This window comes from Musca domestica, unplaced genomic scaffold (assembly GCF_030504385.1).
Source record: "Musca domestica strain aabys unplaced genomic scaffold, Musca_domestica.polishedcontigs.V.1.1 5, whole genome shotgun sequence".
NCBI lineage: Eukaryota > Metazoa > Arthropoda > Insecta > Diptera > Muscidae > Musca > Musca domestica.
Genome location: NW_026712346.1, coordinates 922,993 through 946,541, shown reverse-complemented (window position 1 = coordinate 946,541; position 23,549 = coordinate 922,993). Strand labels below are relative to the sequence as shown.

Genomic DNA, 23,549 nt, shown 5'->3' with positions numbered 1-23,549 from the left:
CAAATTGGTTACCACAGCCACAATTGAAATGGACTGACTCCGGTCATAGATCGAACTAACGGTCAGCCGACATATTTGGCTACCTTCGATTCTAGAAGTAGGGAGTCGAAGATTATGCACCAAAGAGGAACATATCTGACTCTGCCTACTACACGGGTCCAAAACCGCCCTCACAATAGTGGGTCGATCGGACGACATAATTTTGACTATCAAAGTCGGGGATAGGCAGATACCTGTTTGGAGGGACAACAAGCCGACCAATCCTATCTGCGAGGGGGGAGCGTTATCAGACGGACGACTATACGGACTGTTACGTGACCGATACCTATACTCGGTCCGCGGACGACGCTGACGATTATTAGTGGGTTTAACCACGGTCTTCGTATCTTCATGAAGGAGGGTGTGGTGTTCTTCATTGCATACGGCACATTTTCTTTTGCTTCGGCAGTCCCTAGCTTGGTGGGATTTAGATAAACACCGTATGCAGTCATTGTATTTTAGGACAATGCGACGTCGCATGTGAACATTCATAACCCGGAAGTCACTACATCTATCCAGCGGGTGCATGCGATCACAAAGTCGACATTTATGTGAGGCCGCAGATGCAACCTTATGGGTTTCGGACTTTAAATTCTTTTCCGACTCCTCCAAATGAGGTGTGGCAACCGGAGCCGCAGATGGACCCGAAGATCCGGACTCGGTTTGTAATGTATCATTTTTGGGGGGTGAATCAAGAACCGGAGCCGCAGATGAATCCGTTGCTATGGATTCGGTTCAGCGAGGGCCGCAGATGAATCCGCTTTATCGGATTCGGACCCACGTTCTGAGATTTTTACAGCCGCGATCGGCTCAACAAGGGCTGCTTCCACTGCAGCTGACGACATTCCAGCTTGGGGATCGGTGGGCCGAGGTTCAGTGTAATCAAAACCGTCATCAACATTCAAAAGTTCTTCTTCCGAATAGATTTTCACCGACATACTATATAATGAGAAGAGAACAATATTATTCGTTTGCGGGAGTGTGGTCGGTCAAAACGACCAACTTTGTAATGGGCCGTCTTACAACGCCGTTTTCCGTTCGAACGTCCGCGACTCTAACATGACCGTCGGTGCCCGGAAAAACATTTTCTATACGCCCTAATTTCCACGACGTTGGAGGAAGCTGATCATGACGAACAACGACTAGATCGCCAATCGCCATTTCCCTTTGGGGAAATTTCCACTTATATCTCATATGCAACTGCTTGAGATATTCATCTTTCCACCTAAAACATCTTTCCAACTAAACTGGTGGGCAAGGGCCTGAGCTTTCCTAAACCGATTAATTAGACTTAATGGTTGCTCTGTGATGAGAGGTTCAGGCGGGGCTAACAAGGGGGCACCAATCAAGAAGTGACCTGGCGTCAATGCAACGATTTCTCCTGGATTATCTGACATTGGACACAACGGCCGAGAATTGAGACAAGCTTCGATCCTAGCCAATACCGTTGCTAATTCTTCAAACGTGAATTTTAAATTTCGAGATTGCTTCCGAAAATGTAACTTGAAGCTCTTGACTCCAGCTTCCCATAACCCTCCCATGTGAGGGGCACCAGCAGGTATAAAATGCCATGATAGTCCCTGGTCTGATAAAGACGAGGAGGCGGAGTCAGCGCTTTTTTGGAGGAAATCTTTAAAATTTCTTTGAAGTTCACGCGATGCTCCAACAAAATTTGTTCCATTATCCGAAAAAATGGAATGGGGACAACCACGTCGAGCAATAAATCTATGTAACGCAGCCAAAAAATTAGCAGTCGACAAATCGGACACTGCTTCCAAATGAATTGCCTTTGTAGAGAAACATACAAAGACACATACATAGCCCTTTGTTATTTTTGATTTTACATCAAACGGACCTGCGAAATCCACACCAGTGTTTGTAAAAGGTCGATTAAGAGTTGTTCTCTCAGGGGGAAGGGCAGCCATAAATTGACTGCAAGCACGTTTCTTCAACAGAAGACACACTTTACAGCGACGAACAACCAGCCGAACCAAACTTTTCATACGCGGAATCCAATATTCCAACCTCAAAGTTCGCATCATTAACTGGATATCACCATGAACAGATTTTTGGTGGGTATATTCTACCAACCGTAGAGCAAAGGCACTCCTTTAGGGGGAGCCAACAAACTCTTACTATCTAACGCCTTCTTGTCTAACAGATTCTTATAATCGCTGATGAAATATATTTTTTGAGCCGTAATTGCACAATAATTACGTGCGTCAATAATCTCTGCCGAGGAAATGCGTCTAGTGGGATAGTAGTAATGGTTTCTATACCGGGGATGCGTTTGACGAATAAATCGAAATGCGTATACAATGAAGTGAAGAGCTCTACGCAAACAAGAAAAGTCTTCCAAAATCTCTTTAAATGTCGACGGAAAGAAAGAAAAGTGACATTTAACGGGGCGCATTTCCATTTCAGTACTAATCGGAGCCAGATCACGAATAGACCATTCCGATTTAGTTTTACCTAGCCAACTAGGGCCGTTCCACCAAAGGGGGAGGCGGACAATTCTATCGGAGACAATCCTCGACTTCCTAAATCAGCAGGGTTATCTTCAGATTTAACATGGTACCAATTATGATTGCCAACATTTTCTTGAATTCGACACACCCTATTGGCTACAAAGGTCGTCCAAGTAGAGGGGGTTCTCTTCAACCAGGCAAGAACTATAGTCGAATCTGTCCAACAATAAATTTGATTAAATTCCAGATCTATTTCCCGCACAATAGTTTTCGATAGGTCTGATGCTAAAACTGCTCCACAAAGTTCCAAGCGAGGAAGCGAAATTGATTTCAAAGGGGCGACTTTCGTTTTGCACGATAGCAAATTAACGAAGATTTTTCCATCGGGGGACTCGACACGTATATATACTACCCCCGCGTATGCCTTTTCCGAGGCATCGGAAAAGACATGAAGCTCAACAGAAAACCCCGGAACATATTGAACCCATCTAGGTATCCTAATCGAGTTAACATGCGGATATGTTTCGACAAAACTTCTCCATTCAGCCTCAGTAGCTGCCAGAAGTTGATCATCCCAACCAATGTTGTCCAGCCAAATCTTCTGCATGATCATTTTTGCCCTAACAATCACAGGGGCCAACCAACCGACAGGGTCAAACAATTTCGCGATTGCCGAAAGAACTTCCCTTTTAGTGAAGTGTTTATTGACAATAGGACTCACTTCGAAGAAGAAACAATCTAAACGCGCATTCCACCTAATACCCAGGGGTTCAGAACTACTAGCTTCTACAAACGATAAAAGCTGAGTATCTACCAAATGCTTAGGGGGGAAGCGATCCAAAATAGCTCTACTATTCGCTGTCCATTTTCGCAGCTTAAACTTTGCCGACGAGAGTGCCCTAATCAACTGGTCCCTAGCTGCTAATGCAGTCTCAATGTCATGAGCTCCAGCTAAAACATCGTCAACGTACATACAATTTCGCAAAATATACGCTGCTAGGGGGAATTCTGACTCAGTATCATCTGCCAGTTGTAAAAGCGTCCGAATTGCTAAGTATGGTGCACAATTTACACCGAATGTGACCGTCTGAAGTTCATAATCTAAAACCTGCTTCGTCGTCGAATCACGATATAAAATTCTCTGAAGAGGTGAATGCTTGGGATCTACGCGGATTTGCATATACATTTGGGTAATATCAGAGTTGAACACAAATTTGAAGATACGCCAACGGAGGATCAAAAGAACTAAATCTTGTTGTAAAGTTGGGCCTACGTGCAATATGTCGTTAAGACTCTGCCCATTCGACGTTTTATTTGAGGCATTAAACACTACTCTAAGTTTCGTGGTCTGTTTTGCTAGGTTTATGACGGGGTGATGTGGTAGATAACACGAAAGGACATCCATAGAAGTATTTGCGGGTACCGGCCTCATGTGGTCAAGTTCCAAATATTCTGATAACACCTGGTCGTAAACTAGTTTTAATTCAGGCTTTTTCAATAGAGAACTCTCATTCCGATAATATTGTTTGAGGACGTTCGCGCGAGACTCTCCCAAATACCCGATAGCGCTAATCTCAGATTTAAGTGGCAGCGTAACTATATACCTACCCTCTGAGTCCCTACGAGTAGTCCGGGCGTAATTCTCCTCACAAAAACGGTCCGATGGAGATAATATTTTGCGTTTAGGAGGCTCTTCGATTTCCCAAAATCGCAAAAGGGTCTGTTGTATTTTGTCTTCCTCTGCTACATCGACAGTAGTGGCAAATGTTCGAACTTGTGTGGCTGGGATAGGACCCGTAACAAGCCAACCAAATACAGTATTTTGAGCAAGCAATGCTCCAGACAAAATGGGACGACACCATCTAACAATATTTTTGGATAAAGATCAGCACCTAACAACAGATCGACGGGACGAGATTCAAAAAGGTTAACATCTGCCAAGCGAAGATCGGGAATTTGTGACCTTAAGTCGGAATTAACCACAAACGAGGGAAGATTTCCAGAAATGGCACGCAAAACTAAAACGTTGGTTTCCAATTTCAGCGAAGGGTCGAAAGGACTGCTAATTTGTATACGACAAGCTTTATTAGCAGTGGCCGAGAGTGAACAACTAACTCCCGAAATTACAGCATTCGTAGAATGCGCAGGAAGCTTCAAACGAGTTTGGAGTCTCTCTGAAATGAAAGAGGCTCGGAAGCAGGATCTATTAACGCCCTGGCAGGAAAAGAAACACCTAGATGAACAATATTCACCATTGCGGTACGTTTCGACAAAACTTGCTTGTCGGGGCAAGCAACCGGCGGATGTGCCTGGCGCGCAATTTTCTGAATTAGGGGGGACAGTCGAAGGCGTAGCACTCGAATTTCTGGGGGCATTGCTAGTAACAGTGGAAGTTCGATTTGAATTACTAGAGGTAATATCATCCCGATGCAACAACGTATGGTGGGACTTGTTACACTTCGAACACCGACGTTTGCTATCACAATTCTTAACTTCATGATCGTTCCTAAGACAGTTGATACAAAGATGATGACGTTTCATTACTTTGTATCGATCAGCGGGTGTGAAACTCTTAAAGCGAGGACAGTCATACAATTTATGACGCTGATTTTGACAAATTAAACAATTTGAACTTTTCGAAGCGCGGGGAGAACGCGGTGGCTCTGGAATTCTGATATTTGAATGATGCGCTTGAACTTTACTATTATTTGACCGCTTAGACTGATCTGTAGCACGCATATCATGGAGGCACATGAGCGTACGTATGCGCTCAGTGAGGAAGGCCTCCAAGTCCTTCCAGGACGAAAGAGAAGATTTATCCTTAACACTCTGCTCCCAAAGAGTCTGAGTAATTTTTGGCAATCTCTGGAGACACAAAAATACTAATATCGGATCCCAATTTTCCGTATTGACATCATACACGGACATCGAAGACAGGCATCCATTGATACCACGTTGGATCGACTTTAATCCGGAACTAGTCTCACTATGGAGGACCGGAATATCAAACAAAATTTTCAATTGGTTATGAACCAGAAGCCGAGGGTTATCATAAGTTTCAACTAGAGCCTTCCACGGGAGCTCGAAACTTCGATTAATTAAGGGGAACTTCGATACAATCTCGCGAGCTTCACCAGAAGTCTTTCTAACCAGATGACAAAGTTTTTCAACGTCGGTAAGACGACCATTAACAATATATATAGCCGTAAACAAATCCCTAAATGTTGGCCATGAGTGGAAATCACCTTCAAATATGTCCGTATCGCACGGCGGTAGGGCAAGGTTATGGACACAATCCAAATGAGAAACTTCCTCTGTAGTCCTAAAACTGGCACTATTATTTCTCACAATAGAGGAAAGCGGAGTTTGTATCTGCGAATGATTTTCGCGGGAAGCATGAGTCGAAGTACTCAAATTGTTGCCCGTAGCTTGCGAGTTTTGTATGGGCGACTTAGCTGAAGTCTCGCCCGGCGTTTCTATCAACGAAGCGACCGAACCACAAAGACTACCACTAATAGAGGAAGTACGATATTTTTTGAATTGCCCTAGCTTTCTATTAATTGCGGACTGGCAGTCGACATAGATTTGAAATGACGAATTGTATTTCTGATCAACCGCATCGATAACTTCTTTCGTCGTTTCTACTGACGACATCATATAGTCACAGCACTTTTCAAATTTGTCCTGTGCTTGCGTCCAAAGTTTTTCTAATGCACTAAGATGAGACTGTAGCGTATGAATATCGAGCTGGTCATCACGCGTCGTATTGAAACGAGCATTAAACTGGATGACCGCATCCGAAGTTCTAGTGAACATATCAATTGGGGTAAATGACATTGTGAATAAATTTCCCGAAATCTGTACTACAAAAAGCAAGAAGGGAACGACTAAAGCACGATTTGCTCAGATAATTTATACAAAATCCACGAATTACTGATTCTTCTTCGCACAATATACGAAGAAAACACAAAAGTTTATACAAAAACTCCAAAAGTTTCAAAAAATCAACCGAGTTTTTCCAAAGTTCAAGAAAAATACCGAAAAGCTTCCGAAAATCTAACAAAACCGCACTATAGGGCCAAAGAAATCGAAATTTTCCGAGAAATAAATGCCTTGAACCTCTCACACAATAGTGAAATATCAAAAAACCGGTCTAAAATCACCAAAATTGTAATCTCTGATGAGATATTTAGCAACCAAATGCAAATATACAATGAAAAATATGTGAAAATGTTCCAATAAATAATAAAAATTTCAAATATATATCCAAAAAATATCAATAAATAATAAAAAATTCGTTAAATTGTGTAAGTTTTCAAAAGAACCGTATTTTCGCGCACAAACAATTCAAAATATTCAATTTTTTATTATTTTCTACCGAAAATATTGAGATTTTATTATTTTTATTTCCACAGTTAACCTACTATTTAAGCAATCCAACTACCTAATGTAGCGTATTCTCAAAAAATAAATTAAAAAAAATAAAAATTTTATTTAAAATCTCCAAAAGTAATTAAAATTTTGAAATTCCAAACGAAAAATATCAATTTTAACACTTTTTATTTAAAAAAGTCGTATTGACGATCGTAGGGTGTACGCGTTATTAATTTTTCCAAAAACGTCGTTTTCTAACACCCAATTATCATTCAATAATAATCAAAAATAAAATTTGAAATTTGTTAATATTTTATGTTGGTTCCGTGTATCGAGGGTCACCTGTATAATATGTTAAGTTGCGTTTATCGAGGGTCACCTGTAACACAACAGACAATACCAAACGTATGTATGTGTATTTGTGTTAAGCGGCTGACCGACTAAGCACAAATGATGACTGCTAACGCGCAACAACAACAAACAAATCAACGTAATTGAAGTAAGTGTATTTTATGGGGGTGATTTGTGAATAATTTTTTAAATCTTAAAAATGCAATTTTGCAAAAAATTTAACAATTTTAAAATTTCAATTATACCAATCGATGGGGAATTTTATGCACATTAAAATGATACCCCACAACAATATTTTATTTTCGACAAAGATACCAAAAAATACACTTTTTCTTCAATTATTTTGATTTTTCTTTATTTTCAATTTGCCGTCGGCAAAACAATATTTGCAAACTAGACGGAGGGGGCGGGGTAAGCGACGCGTTGTAAGACGGCCACACAGAATATCAACGGCGCGATTGTTGTTGTTTTTACACAATTTGTTTCGATATTTCTTTTTTTTTCAAGAATATTATTTATTTAAATTCACCGGCACTTTTTTCACTGTACGTACCTGTTTGTTCTTAATGGAAACACGATGATGATGATAAGAAGATGATGTGGTGGACTGTATTGATGGTGATGATGATGTTTAGTTTTGCAATTAAAGAAAAAAAGAAGAAAACGATTACTTCTTCTACCAACAGCTCGTTCGTAATCCGGTACGAATGGACCAATGTTTGCGCCAATGCGGGGAAAGATGCAAAGCTCAACCAAACAAAATAGAATAAAAACACAATAGGGGGGTTTTAGTTTTAAGAATAATGGCAAAGGCCGTATTTATTAATAATAATAATAAATAATAATAAGTGGTAAGACAGATTACCTGATTTGCACAATAGCGGGGGAGCGCGACTTCGTATCGAGAGATAGAAGAGACGAGTGTAAAAAAACCAACGATCAAGACATGAAGGAAGGTGGAGGCTTTGGCGCCATTCGCCATTCGTTGAAATCTGTTTACATTTATGTTGACAGATCTAAACGAGGTTAATCATTTACAAATTAATTATGCGTTAACCCATTGTTAACGTTACAAAACAATAATTACCAATCTAAATTAAACACAGAGTATTGTATTTCTTCAATGGCTCACATGCCAACGTATTTGAACAAAAAACTTACAACTTTTCAAAATCAGATGTTAAGAAGAAATCTTGGTCTAACACCGTCAACACCTGTGCAGGCAATCTACGCACTAGCTGTGATGTTACTACCAGAACAACGTTCTCAGTATCTTACCGCAAAGGAATTAATAAAATTTAAGTGTCACAACCGACAGTTATAAAAAATATTGCAAACAACCCTACCAACAAGACCAGTTTGGGTTTAATCTACATGAAATTTAAACACATTTTCGACGAAACTATAGTAAATCAAAGAGAATATAACAGCAGTAAATTTACTTTCTTCTTAAACTTATTTAACTCTACAAAAAAAAAAAAAAAACACAATCCAATGAATTTTATAGAGTAATACTGCAAGAAAAAACTGAACTTCTTATTCAAAATATCGGAAAAAATGTCATCACTTATGGGAGAATTACACGCCATCAATAAGGCAATAGACATAATGATAGAAGACAACATCAGAAAAGCAACCATTCTTACCGATAGTAAAAATGCATGCCTGATCTTAAAAGAAAATGATACCCAAAACTATCTGGCCAACAATATTCTACAAAAGGTAAACAACTCAAGTCTAACACAAATCACCATCTTCTGGATTCCCTCGCATATAGGCATTGCTGCTAATGAACGTGCAGACTTTTTCGCCAAACATGCAGCTGAAGTCGGTTCAGTCATACAAACTGGCCTCTCGATAAAAGATGCTCGCTAATCCACCAACATCTATGGAGTGAATGGAAGGAGAATTATACACATATTTCAATCAGTAAAGGCATTTACTTCTCACAATTCTTCCCAGAGCCACCAAACCGTCATTGGTTTTCAGGATTCAACATGTCACCTGGAGAAATTAAGGTTATAAACAGACTTCTCACTGGTCATACATATGGAAAAACTTACCTGTCCCTCATCAATGCTGAAAACTCCAACCTATGCGAAATATGCAACACGCCAAATACGGAAAATCAACAAATTTTTATCTGCCCTAAATACAATAGTGACAGAATGAATTACAATTTCTTTACAAAATTTTCAAACTTACCTGCAGTACTCAAAAGTTTTGTCTGTGAAAACTTTCGTGAATTGTACAACTTCATTCATAAAAACAACATACAGCTATAACCCGGAATCACATCACAATACTACAAGAATAAAAATAAATGGAAAATAACAAGGAACTCGAAATAATTATCGATAACTAACAATCGACTACACAGCAATGGTACATGCATACTACGGGTATCGTAACAACCTCGTCGTGACGGCGTAATCAATAACCGGTTCCAAAAAAAAAAAAAAGAAATTGTTCCAAATTTGGTATTTGAGAAGGCTTGGAAGATGACAATCCTTGATCTACAGAGCCCTGCAGCGATGTGTCATTAAATTTCTTGGCCCCTTAAAAATTATAAAAATAAATAAATAATTAATGTAAAGCAGTACTATTTGTGTTTTTGGTCGTTGGACGTTATTGGAGTAGTGTCTTTTGAATCCCTATCCGTTAAGATAAATGAGCGTGTGCTGTTTGCAGGGAGAAGAATGAAACGTTAAATTGCCGCGCTTTGCTGTTGGATGAAAGGCTGGTTTTGTGCTGTTTGTGTGCTTTTGTTTACAAACAATTGCATTTGACTTGGAGAATCTGCTGTGTGCTTTGTTTCTGTGTTTGGGTGCAATTTATCCTCTTCGTGTTTGTTGTCTTTGACTGTTGAAGTATCTGTGTCTTTGACAACGCCAGCTGCGACAAGAACATATACGTGCCCTACCTGTGCAGTTGTTGTAAAGGACAACCAGAGCAGTATCGGATGCGGTATTTGTGGATTGTTTTTCCACATAAAATGTGTCGATGTGTCGAGAGAGCAGCACAATTTTTTGTACAAGGATAGAAAGACAATGATGTTTTTGTTTAAGTGTCCTACATGTATTAAGAAGATGATAATGCTGGTGCTTCTGCTGCAACCAACGAATGTACGGAGAATGCTACCAGCGTAGAAATTGGAACTGATGTTATTGGATCAATGCAGAAAGAGTTTAAGTCTTCCAAGTTATGCCTTGAGAAACAATTTGAGAGCTTTATGCTTAAAATAAAGGACGTTGTGAAAACGATACGGTCGGAGGTTGACATTAAGATTCAGAATGTTGAGAAATCACTCCGTCACTGCCAAGATGCTGTCAAACTTATTGAAAAGGCTAAGCAGGAAACAGATGTCGAAAGTGATATCCTCACAAGGCGCCTCTTATCCTGATGGGATAAAACAATTAAGAGAACCAGTGATAAGAATAGCAACATTGTGTGGTGTTGATGTACAACCTAGTGATGTTAATCACTGTTGTTATATCTCAAAAGGTAAATCTGTCCTTGTGAAGTTCAATTCGATGCTTGTTAGAGACAAACTTATGGCTAATTACCAAAAGCGCCGAAATTCATTGTTGCTTGGTGATATTACTGGGGTAGGTGTGAGAAGCAGAGTATACCTAAATTATCACCATAACCGAGCAGCCTCTAAATTAATGTACCTTTCCCGAAAGCTTTGGAGAAACAATGAGATCCAAAGATTTAAGCTTAAAAGTGAGGACAACCCTAAGGCATTGGTTTTAGTCCAAGATAGAAGGGAGGATGAATTTGATATTCCCCGGTGTATCAGTATGTTAAATGGTGTTTCTACTGTGAATAATACATTTGTTGAAGATGCTGATGCTGCAGTCTCTGTTTCACAGCGGAATATTGATGTGCTGTTGTAAGTGGAGCTTGTTGAGTAGTTTAGTTTATTGTATATATAATTTATTTGATATTTATATTTTCTTGGTATTTTTTTCAATTTTGTTATTTTTTATTTATTATTGTTTATTGTTTGCTCTTCATTATCATTATGAGTTTTTCAACTAATTTAGGTGGAGCTTTTAGTGATAATAGTCTTCTTTGTCGAACCAGCTATGTAATTTTAGGAAAAATTTTAATGTTGGACATATAAATGTTAGAAGTTTTAACTTAAATAAGAATCCATTTAAAATTCATGAACTAAGAAACATTTTAGAGGGAAAAAATCTTAATATTTTTGGGGTGACAGAATCTTGGTTGAAGCCTACAATTTCAAACGAAGCCATAAAAATGCCTAATTACATTTCTTATAGGAGTGATAGACGTGATAGCAGAGGAGGTGGTGTTTTTTTGTATGTTGCACAGGACATGTGCCATAAACTTGTGTGTAGGGGTAGTTCTCATGGTGTTGTTGAATATGTTTTTTTGTGAGGTTGTTGTTAATAATAGTGTTTTTTTAATTGGTGTTGTTTATTTGCCTCGTGGGGATATAATAGCTTTGGAAGATGAAATTTCTGACCTTGTGGTTGTGGGGACTTTAATAATAATATGTATGATCTGACCTGAAGTGTATTGGCGCGATATGTTTGTAATCGTTTAAATTTGTATGTAGTACATAACTCAATGCCAACACATATTGACGATGCGCACAATTCAACTTCTTTGTTGGATTATTTTTTTGTGTCGCGTTTGAGTCTGTTAGCATTTTCAAATCAATTCTTTTGTCCTGGCATATCTGATCACTCGTTTATATTTTTGTCTCTCAATGTACCTCATTGTTTGCCGTTGTAGGAACCGAGCAAAGAAAATTATAAGCAAATTTATTGCTCATAAGCAATTGTTTGTAAATAAAACTACAAAAGAAATGTGGTCAAATTAAATAAAAATTGATTGTGCGATGTGGAATATGAAGTTGAAAATGTGGGTGTTGAGAGCTTGAATTCTTTTTTTGTCTCTAATCAATCCGTGGATGTCTTCGATATTTCTTGTGTTCCGGGGATGACTTATGATGGCTTTTCGTATCGTGCTATTAATTACAATGAAATTGTTTGTGCCTTTAATAAAATTAAGTCAAAGGCAGTAGGCTATGATGGCTTCAGACTTTTTTTTTAATCGAACGTTCCCACGCTTCACATTCCCACCCCTGCCGACCGAGGGGGCGACCTCCCTTTGCGAAGGGATCGCGTACACATCATGATCCGCATCATAATGGGAATATAGTAGGAAATTGAAAACCAGCTACAGAATCTAAATTAATCAGCTAGTTTGTCAAATAATAGAACATGTATGTTAATTGTTTAAAAATAAAATTATTCTAGATTTAATAACTTCTAAACTCATACCAAAATCTACATTACAGTACACAGAATTAAAGTCAACACACATTTTACTAAGAGGTTCGTCCGTTGAATGATTCGTGCGGTGAAAATCAGTATATAATAATTGGTAGTATCTACTAGATCTAAACGGAACATTAATTCTAATAGATGAGATTAGGAAATCTGAAGGTATATCACCATTTAATATTTTAAGTACAAACATGGAGTTCAACATAATACGTCTGCTTTTAAGTGTAGGCAATCTAATTAATTTTAGCCTGCTAGCATAAGAAGGCAAAACAAAATCACTATTCTAATGTAAGCCCCGTAAGGCAAATAGCAGAAATTGTTTTTGCACGGATTCTATTTTATCTGAGTATATTGCATATTGAGGATCCCATACAACAGAACCGTATTCCAATATAGGTCTAACAAGAGACGTAAATAACTGTTTTGTTATATATGGATCAGAAAATTCTTTGGCCCACCGTTTAACAAAATCTAAAACACCATTTGCTTTATTTACCATTGTTATTACATGGCTATTAAAATTTAATTTTGGATCCATCAAGAGGCCTAGATCGACAAATTAATCTACAGTTGATAATGAATGACCGTCAATATTATATTGTAATATCAGAGAAGAAGATCTGGAGAGGCACATATGCTTACATTTGCTTAAATTTAAATCCATACAATTTAACCTGCACCATTTAAAAAGGCTATCTAAATCGTTTTGAAGTAAACAATTATGGGAAATGAATAATTTAACATCATCTGCGTACATTAATAATTTCGAGCAATTTATGGAATTAGGTAAATCGTTGATAAATAAAAGAAAGAGGACCGGTCCAAGGTGACTTCCTTGCGGAACACCCGATGGAACGTTAATCGTTTTGGATAGATATCCTTCAAACAAAACTAGTTGTGATCTATCTTGTAAGTAAGATGATATCCAATTGACTAAGTTTGTGTTGAAAGCCATATAATTAAATTTATATATTAGGAGTTCATGGTTAACCCTATCAAAAGCTTTACTAAAATCAGTATAAATTGTATCAGTTAACGCTGAACAAATTCTTTTATTACTGTTGACGTAAATTGTATAAGATTTGTTGTAGTTGAAAGACCACTACGAAAACCATGCTGATATGGACTCAATATAGATTGATTTTTCTGTGAAATTACTGCAGTAATTAATTTTTCGAACAATTTTGTAATGGCACTTAATTTTGCAATTCCTCTATAATTTGACACATTAGTAAGACTACCAGACTTATGTAAAGGTATAATATAAGATTTTTTCCAGAAAGTAGGAAAGTTTTTTTTGTTTAATTTATTGAATCTTTCATATATTTAATGAAAATAACAATAAGGTTTCATATCTTATATACTAATATTTTTTTATAGGGAGGTTGTCAATACAATCACCCCATATTTTTTTTTCATGCTTTAATGTTATATCCGTGAATTAATTGAGTAGGTAGTTAAGATTAGTTTAGATACAGTTATATCTAAGTGAGTCGCGGACTACAGAAATAGTCTTACGGATATAATGTTGCTTTGTTTAGATACAGTTATATCTAATCATCCCGCGGACTACAGTAATAGTCTTTTCGATTCCTTCACTAATCTTCCCGCGGACTACAGTAATAATCTTTTCGATTTCTTCACAGAAGCCGCTTCCAATTTAGCATACTACTACCTGTAGAAGTATAACAGTGGGCGACGTTCAATTGGCCATACAAGAGCTGAAAATAATGAGAGAGTAAGACAAAAAAATAAACTATATGATAGAAAGAGTGTCACGTCTGCGCAGTCTATCGTGTCCTCCGAATAGTAGGAGTTGGCGGGCCAAGCTATTTGGGTGCTCGGATAGTTTGTTTAAGTACTTTCGGCAAAGCTTCTTTATTTCTTCTTCAACAGTAAGTATATTTAGGTCCTTGTGGATGTTTTCGTTCCTTATGTACCATGGTGCACCTGTAATAGATCGAAGAATATTCGACTGTCTTCTTTGTAGTTTACTTACGTTAGAGGCACTAGCTGTGCCCCAGAGCTGTATGCCATACGTCCAAATTGGCTTTATTACAGTCTTATATAATAGGACTTTGTATTCTTATTTAATAGAAGAACATATACCAATTAACCACTCAAGATTGGCCTTTTTTAGTTTAATTTGCGTGAATTTTGCATCGACGTGTTGCTTCCATGTAAGTCTTCGGTCCAGGCGCATTCCGCACTATTGGACACATCCTGACGTTGTAAAAGGCATACAAATTTAATCAGCCTGTTATAACTTATAAGGATACGAATCTTTAATTTGGCAAGATGTACTGGAATTGGTTGTGGCAAAAAATCTGCGAAACATTCAGCAATATCTGTGCCTGTGACAAATTCTTTATTGTTATATTTCAATACTGAGGGCTTTGAGTAAACTTTTCGTTTTAGATTAACAAAATCATAAAAAGATTTAGGATTGGATTTAAAATTATTTTTAATCTTGTCTAGGTAAAGATTATACAATCTACGAGACTCTAAAGCATATTTATATCTAGCAACAGAGTAATTAGTGTAGTCTATTGTTAAGCCTGATTTTTTATATTTACGAAAAAAGCTTATTTTTAGAATTCTTTAAACTTGATAACTCAGGGGTTATCCATGGATATTTATTTGAATTTTTAACTCTAGTGGTTGGAACACATTCCAGTTTAAATCTATTTAAAATATCATAAAATTTATCAATTATATATTCTAAATCTTTATGGCTGTTACATGCGCACACAGAAGCCCAATTTACGGAGGAAATGAGGGTATTAAGTTTTCGAAAATTAGTTTTTTTGTAATGAAGGACAGTTTTAAATGAGTCGGACTGACTTTCTTCAATTACATAACTGTGAGTCATGGAGATATATAAAGTTGAATGGTATATATCTTCAGGGGTGCATATTGGAGGAATTCTGAATATATCAAAATGCTGTGCTATATTTACAAACGCCAAATCAAGAATTTTGCCGTGGGAATTTTCATACTATTTTTTTGATAAAGATTTAAGTCACACAAACTATTTATAACATCAAATGTATACTGGGTACTGTTCATTTCGGATGGCAAAGGAATCAAAGCTTCAGAATTTGGCATTGGAAGCCACCTAATGGAAGGCATATTAAAATCACCAAGGATCGGCAATCCCACGGCAGCGGGTTCTACGACACCGGATTGACCCGAAACAACAACACTCCAGTTTCGGCCAGCGGCTGCCAACCCAGTGTATACAAGTTCGTGTTTGTTTATTTTTCTGTATTGGGAGCAGCACATCCCGGAATGCTTGCTCCGGATTCTTTTGGTCCGTGCCGGGCTTGAGGAAAACCCCGGACCATGGTTCTGTACGGTTTGCCAAAACACCATCCACCACAGATCAGTCTCGGTGCGTTGTAATGGATGCAGAGGATGAGTGCATTTTAGGAATTGTTCCGGTTTAACCCGGTTGCGAGACTATAGCGATAGGGACTAGGACAACGTAGTCCCCAGTGAGTCCACGACCTCGTCGTCAACTTCCGAGTCGTCGTCGGAGTATGGAACTCCCCCGCAGTCTCCAGAACAGCAACCTTTACCGCATCACTTAACGCCACATGTTGCTGTTCCAATTCCGGACAATGCGTCATTCTTGCAGTTCAATTGCAACGGACTCCGAGGTAAAATTGATGAGATAGTGGATTTTATGAATCGGAGGAATATTAAGATCGCAGCGGTGCAGGAAAGCAAGCTCAATGAAAATTGTAGCTTACAACGTTGCAATGGTTACAACGCATTAAGGAAAGATCGCACCAGAAGTGGAGGTGGGGGATTAGCGTTCCTGATACACCATTCTGTTCAATACAGACCTATCTCGCTTGAGCTAGTCTCTAGTGACCCGTACGTGGACTGTATGGGGGTATCAGTCAAGTTTGGTACTGCCGAGGTAGAGGTGCTTAATGTGTATATCCCGCCGGTTAATAGCTGTGAACCCCGTTACTTGCCTAATATAAGCCCACTTTTGGAAGGCAATAACCGCCTGGTACTAGGGGACTTCAATGCCCACCATGAGTTGTGGCATTCCGTCCTAGGTAATGACCAGAGGGGATCAGCGTTGGCATAGCAGATTGACGGCTCCACATTTTGCACGGTAAACGAGGATGCCCCCACCCGAATAAGAGGAGAGTGTCACAGTTCGCCAGATTTAACCATCGTGTCACCCGGTCTGATAAATGACGTGACTTGGCAACCCGTCATTTATCTTGGCTCAGACCATCTCCCGATAATCGTCTCCATCAGCAGATCGCCCGATTTCATTACCTCTGAACGCCGCACTTTCCTTAACCATGGGAAAGCCCACTGGCCCGAGTTCAGAGAGTTCACCAACCTTCGCTTCAGAGAACTGCTCAATCCTTCTGATGTTCGGGTAGCTGAAAGGATTTTTCGGGACATCCTCAAAGCTGCAGCCGCTCGCTATATACCTGCTGGTCGAATACCCGAAGTAAGACCAAATTTCCCAGCAGAGGCAGCGGGATTAGCCAATGAGCGTGATGAGCTCCGACGTACCAACCCTACTGATCCCAGAGTCAGTGAACTGACAGTGGAAGTCAACCGGTTGGTACAGGAGCATAAGCGAAAAAAGTGGCTAGACCATCTGAAGTGTTGCAACATTGGAATCGATTTGAGTAAACTGTGGGTAACGGTAAAGTCACTCTCGAACCCTGGAAAAAAGGATGATAGGACAGCAGTCACATTTAACGACGTAACTGTGACTGATCGGAAGAGGTGCGCTGGCTGTTTTAACCGCCAATTTGTCGAGCACCCCGAGAGTGATAGGGAGAGGCGAAGAGTACTACATAGTTCCCGAAGCCTGGGAAATGGGCAAGGTGGTCCCGCTACTGAAGCCTGGCAAGGATGCCAGCAAAGGCGAATCATACAGGCCAATTTCGCTTTTGTCACCAGTAGCAAAGACTCTCGAGGCCTTACTCCTCCCCAGTATCAGAGGAAGCTATTCAGTTGCTAACCATCAACACGGTTTCCGTCCACTACATAGCACTACAACAGCATTGCACGCCATATCCACACATATCAGTCGAGGACTCAACCAGAACAGGCCACAAAACAGTAGTGGTGGCTCTCGACCTATCAAAGGCCTTTGATACGGTAAACCATGCCACGCTGTTCGAGGACGTTGAGAACACTACCCTCCGGCCAAGTTTAAAACGTTGGATAGTCAACTATATGTGTGGACGCAAGTCGTACGTGGAATTCCGGAATAAGAAGTCCAAGCCTCGTAGAGTGAAACAGGGAGTTCCCAAAGGTGGGGTGATATCTCCGGAACTGTTTAACCTCTACCTTTCCGGAATTCCGCTCCCTCCAGACGGCATCGAGATCGTAACTTATGCGGATGATTGTACGATCATGGCGTCGGATCCTGTAGTTGATGACATATGTGTCAGGGTGAATAACTATCTCGCGGAGCTTGCCGCCTTCTTCCACGCGAGGAATATGAAAATATCCGCCACTAAATCGACGGCCACACTATTTACCACATGGACTGCGGAGATGAGAACACAGCTGAATGTGCAGGTCGAGGGGCATATAATTCCGACCACCAACTACCCCAAAATCCTTGGGGTCACATTCGATAGCGTGTTCAAGTCTTCCGCGCAAGCCACAGCTATTTGCAATAAAATGAAAAGTAGGAACAAGGTCCCCAAGGCGCTAGCCGGCAGCACTTGGGGTGCGGATAAGGAAACCTTGTTGACCTCTTATAAAGCGATAGGTCGGTCTGTGGTTAGCTATGCGGCTCCAGTGTGGTCGGCGAATACAAGTGCAACGCAGTGGAAATGTATTCAGACCTGCCAGAATGCCGCCCTGCAACAGGGTGCCTCCTCATGACTCCTGTGGACCATTTACATGAGGAGACGAAGGTTGAGGTTAGAGTTTCATTGGTTGTGGGCATAACATAACCAACAAAGTAGGAAAGTGACCAAATTTAAGTGAATAATTAAACAATATAGTTAACGGAAGTGCTAATGTTTCTAAACAATACTTAAGAATTATATTAGGTATGCCATCCGGTCCTGGACATTTAATCGATTTTTAACTACGCAGACTATTGGACACATCCTGACGTTGTAAAAGGCATACAAATTTAATCAGCCTGTTATAACTTATAAGGATACGAATCTTTAATTTGGCAAGATGTACTGGAATTGGTTGTGGCAAAAAATCTGCGAAACATTCAGCAATATCTGTGCCTGTGACAAATTCTTTATTGTTATATTTCAATACTGAGGGCTTTGAGTAAACTTTTCGTTTTAGATTAACAAAATCATAAAAAGATTTAGGATTTGATTTAAAATTATTTTTAATCTTGTCTAGGTAAAGATTATACAATCTACGAGACTCTAAAGCATATTTATATCTAGCAACAGAGTAATTAGTGTAGTCTATTGTTAAGCCTGATTTTTTATATTTACGAAAAAAGCTTATTTTTAGAATTCTTTAAACTTGATAACTCAGGGGTTATCCATGGATATTTATTTGAATTTTTAACTCTAGTGGTTGGAACACATTCCAGTTTAAATCTATTTAAAATATCATAAAATTTATCAATTATATATTCTAAATCTTTATGGCTGTTACATGCGCACACAGAAGCCCAATTTACGGAGGGAATGAGGGTATTAAGTTTTCGAAAATTAGTTTTTTTGTAATGAAGGACAGTTTTAAATGAGTCGGACTGACTTTCTTCAATTACATAACTGTGAGTCATGGAGATATATAAAGTTGGATGGTATATATCTTCAGGGGTGCATATTGGAGGAATTCTGAATATATCAAAATGCTGTGTTATATTTACAAACGCCAAATCAAGAATTTTGCCGTGGGAATTTTCATACTATTTTTTTTGATAAAGATTTAAGTCACACAAACTATTTATAACATCAAATGTATACTGGGTACTGTTCATTTCGGATGGCAAAGGAATCAAAGCTTCAGAATTTGGCATTGGAAGCCACCTAATGGAAGGCATATTAAAATCACCAAGGATCGGCAATCCCACGGCAGCGGGTTCTACGACACCGGATTGACCCGAAACAACAACACTCCAGTTTCGGCCAGCGGCTGCCAACCCAGTGTATACAAGTTCGTGTTTGTTTATTTTTCTGTATTGGGAGCAGCACATCCCGGAATGCTTGCTCCGGATTCTTTTGGTCCGTGCCGGGCTTGAGGAAAACCCCGGACCATGGTTCTGTACGGTTTGCCAAAACACCATCCACCATAGATCAGTCTCGGTGCGATGTAATGGATGCAGAGGATGAGTGCATTTTAGGAATTGTTCCGGTTTAACCCGGTTGCGAGACTATAGCGATAGGGACTAGGACAACGTAGTCCCCAGTGAGTCCACGACCTCGTCGTCAACTTCCGAGTCGTCTTCGGAGTATGGAACTCCCCCGCAGTCTCCAGAACAGCAACCTTTACCGCATCACTTAACGCCACATGTTGCTGTTCCAATTCCGGACAATGCGTCATTCTTGCAGTTCAATTGCAACGGACTCCGAGGTAAAATTGATGATATAGTGGATTTTATGAATCGGAGGAATATTAAGATCGCAGCGGTGCAGGAAACCAAGCTCAATGAAAATTGTAGCTTACAACGTTGCAATGGTTACAACGCATTAAGGAAAGATCGCACCAGAAGTGGAGGCGGGGGATTAGCGTTCCTGATACACCATTCTGTTCAATACAGACCTATCTCGCTTGAGCTAGTCTCTAGTGACCCGTACATGGACTGTATGGGGGTATCAGTCAAGTTTGGTACTGCCGAGGTAGAGGTGCTTAATGTGTATATCCCGCCGGTTAATAGCTGTGAACCCCGTTACTTGCCTAATATAAGCCCACTTTTGGAAGGCAATAACCGCCTGGTACTAGGGGACTTCAATGCCCACCATGAGTTGTGGCATTCCGTCCTAGGTAATGACCAGAGGGGATCAGCGTTGGCAGAGCAGATTGACGGCTCCACATTTTGCACGGTAAACGAGGATGCCCCCACCCGAATAAGAGGAGAGTGTCACAGTTCGCCAGATATAACCATCGTGTCACCCGGTCTGATAAATGACGTGACTTGGCAACCCGTCATTTATCTTGGCTCAGACCATCTCCCGATAATCGTCTCCATCAGCAGATCGCCCGATTTCATTACCTCTGAACGCCGCACTTTCCTTAACCATGGGAAAGCCCACTGGCCCGAGTTCAGAGAGTTCACCAACCTTCGCTTCAGAGAACTGCTCAATCCTTCTGATGTTCGGGTAGCTGAAAGGATTTTTCGGGACATCCTCAAAGCTGCAGCCGCTCGCTATATACCTGCTGGTCGAATACCCGAAGTAAGACCAAATTTCCCAGCAGAGGCAGCGGGATTAGCCAATGAGCGTGATGAGCTCCGACGTACCAACCCTACTGATCCCAGAGTCAGTGAACTGACAGTGGAAGTCAACCGGTTGGTACAGGAGCATAAGCGAAAAAAGTGGCTAGACCATCTGAAGTGTTGCAACATTGGAATCGATTTGAGTAAACTGTGGGTAACGGTAAAGTCACTCTCGAACCCTGGAAAAAAGGATGATAGGACAGCAGTCACATTTAACGACGTAACTGTGACTGATCGGAAGAGGTGCGCTGGCTGTTTTAACCGCCAATTTGTCGAGCACCCCGAGAGTGATAGCAGAGGCAGCGGGATTAGCCAATGAGCGTGATGAGCTCCGACGTACCAACCCTACTGATCCCAGAGTCAGTGAACTGACAGTGGAAGTCAACCGGTTGGTACAGGAGCATAAGCGAAAAAAGTGGCTAGACCATCTGAAGTGTTGCAACATTGGAATCGATTTGAGTAAACTGTGGGTAACGGTAAAGTCACTCTCGAACCCTGGAAAAAAGGATGATAGGACAGCAGTCACATTTAACGACGTAACTGTGACTGATCCGAAGAGGTGCGCTGGCTGTTTTAACCGCCAATTTGTCGAGCGTGATAGGGAGAGGCGAAGAGTACTACATAGTTCCCGAAGCCTGGGAAATGGACAAGGTGGTCCCGCTACTGAAGCCTGGCAAGGATGCCAGCAAAGGCGAATCATACAGGCCAATTTCGCTTTTGTCACCAGTAGCAAAGACTCTCGAGGCCTTACTCCTCCCCAGTATCAGAGGAAGCTATTCAGTTGCTAACCATCAACACGGTTTCCGTCCACTACATAGCACTACAACAGCATTACACGCCATATCCACACATATCAGTCGAGGACTCAACCAGAACAGGCCACAAAACAGTAGTGGTGGCTCTCGACCTATCAAAGGCCTTTGATACGGTCAACCATGCCACGCTGTTCGAGGACGTTGAGAACACTACCCTCCGGCCAAGTTTAAAACGTTGGATAGTCAACTATATGTGTGGACGCAAGTCGTACGTGGAATTCCGGAATAAGAAGTCCAAGCCTCGTAGAGTGAAACAGGGAGTTCCCAAAGGTGGGGTGATATCTCCGGAACTGTTTAACCTCTACCTTTCCGGAATTCCGCTCCCTCCAGACGGCATCGAGATCGTAACTTATGCGGATGATTGTACGATCATGGCGTCGGATACTGTAGTTGATGACATATGTGTCAGGGTGAATAACTATCTCGCGGAGCTTGCCGCCTTCTTCCACGCGAGGAATATGAAAATATCCGCCACTAAATCGACGGCCACACTATTTACCACATGGACTGCGGAGATGAGAACACAGCTGAATGTGCAGGTCGAGGGGCATATAATTCCGACCACCAACTACCCCAAAATCCTTGGGGTCACATTCGATAGCGTGTTCAAGTCTTCCGCGCAAGCCACAGCTATTTGCAATAAAATGAAAAGTAGGAACAAGGTCCCCAAGGCGCTAGCCGGCAGCACTTGGGGTGCGGATAAGGAAACCTTGTTGACCTCTTATAAAGCGATAGGTCGGTCTGTGGTTAGCTATGCGGCTCCAGTGTGGTCGGCGAATACAAGTGCAACGCAGTGGAAATGTATTCAGACCTGCCAGAATGCCGCCCTGCAACAGGGTGCCTCCTCATGACTCCTGTGGACCATTTACATGAGGAGACGAAGGTTCTTCCCTTACGTCAGCATAATCATATGCTTTCGTTGCAGTACCTGCTTGGGTGTTATCGCGGGAGTCACCCTAACCTTCATATGGTGGATAGAACTCCTCCACCTAGGCGTGTCAGGAAGGACCTGCACGATCCAAGGATCAGAATGCGATCGGAATCTTTAATTTTTTCAGTGGTTAAATTTATTGCTCATAAATGCTGATTATAAATGTCAAGTGAAGATGAAGGGGGATTATAAGAGCAAGTTACAAATTATAAAAGTCTGCAGTTTCCTACATTGCACACAACATCAACAAACACCAACATTATTTCTAATTGTGTCTACGACTTGTGCATTAATCCTAGCACATTTTGCATGCCATTGATTAAGATAAAACCAACAGGTAACACACAATTCATCCTCTGCAACAATATTACACAATTCAAAAGGGCACGACATTTTATTTATTTTAATTATAACTATTTCTTTTTTAATACGCAAGTTACAACAATATTTTTCAAGATTATATCTGTAGCTGGAAAATTTTTTATTTATTTATTTTAATTTTTTTTAATGTTGGCAAATCTTATGAGATTGCAAACAAAACAAGACGATATGTTACAACAACTAATTATCTAATGTAACAAAAGAAAGAGGATAAAAGGAGAATGTAAAATTACACAATTTGAAAATTGATATTACTTTAAAACACAAAACAAGATTTTAAAACACTACACCAATTATTACTTTGAGTTACAAAATCACTATTGGACACTTTTAAACACTTCTTACCAGATTAATTAATTTAATAAAACATACAAATTTCTTAAAATTGTGTTTCCTTTCATTTATCCTTTGGTACTTCATGTTGTTAATACTATGTTAACAGTGTCTGCA

At 40.1% G+C, this 23,549-nt stretch overlaps 1 protein-coding gene and 2 long non-coding RNA genes across 4 annotated transcripts in view; 1 reads left to right on the top strand and 2 right to left on the bottom strand.

Moving 5' to 3' along the window:
- Positions 1–23,549, top strand: part of LOC101889720 (tetratricopeptide repeat protein 19 homolog, mitochondrial) — a 189,243-nt gene that overhangs the window by 32,352 nt on the left and 133,342 nt on the right. The window lies entirely within an intron of this gene.
- Positions 490–8,680, bottom strand: LOC131804843 (uncharacterized). Its single transcript, XR_009343337.1, has 2 exons — positions 7,786–8,680; positions 490–978 (listed from the first exon to the last, which is right to left on the bottom strand). It is a non-coding gene; the product is annotated as an uncharacterized LOC131804843 (long non-coding RNA).
- LOC131804841 (uncharacterized) lies at positions 8,755–9,571 on the bottom strand. Its single transcript, XR_009343335.1, has 4 exons — positions 9,438–9,571; positions 9,296–9,380; positions 9,183–9,236; positions 8,755–9,118 (listed from the first exon to the last, which is right to left on the bottom strand). It is a non-coding gene; the product is annotated as an uncharacterized LOC131804841 (long non-coding RNA).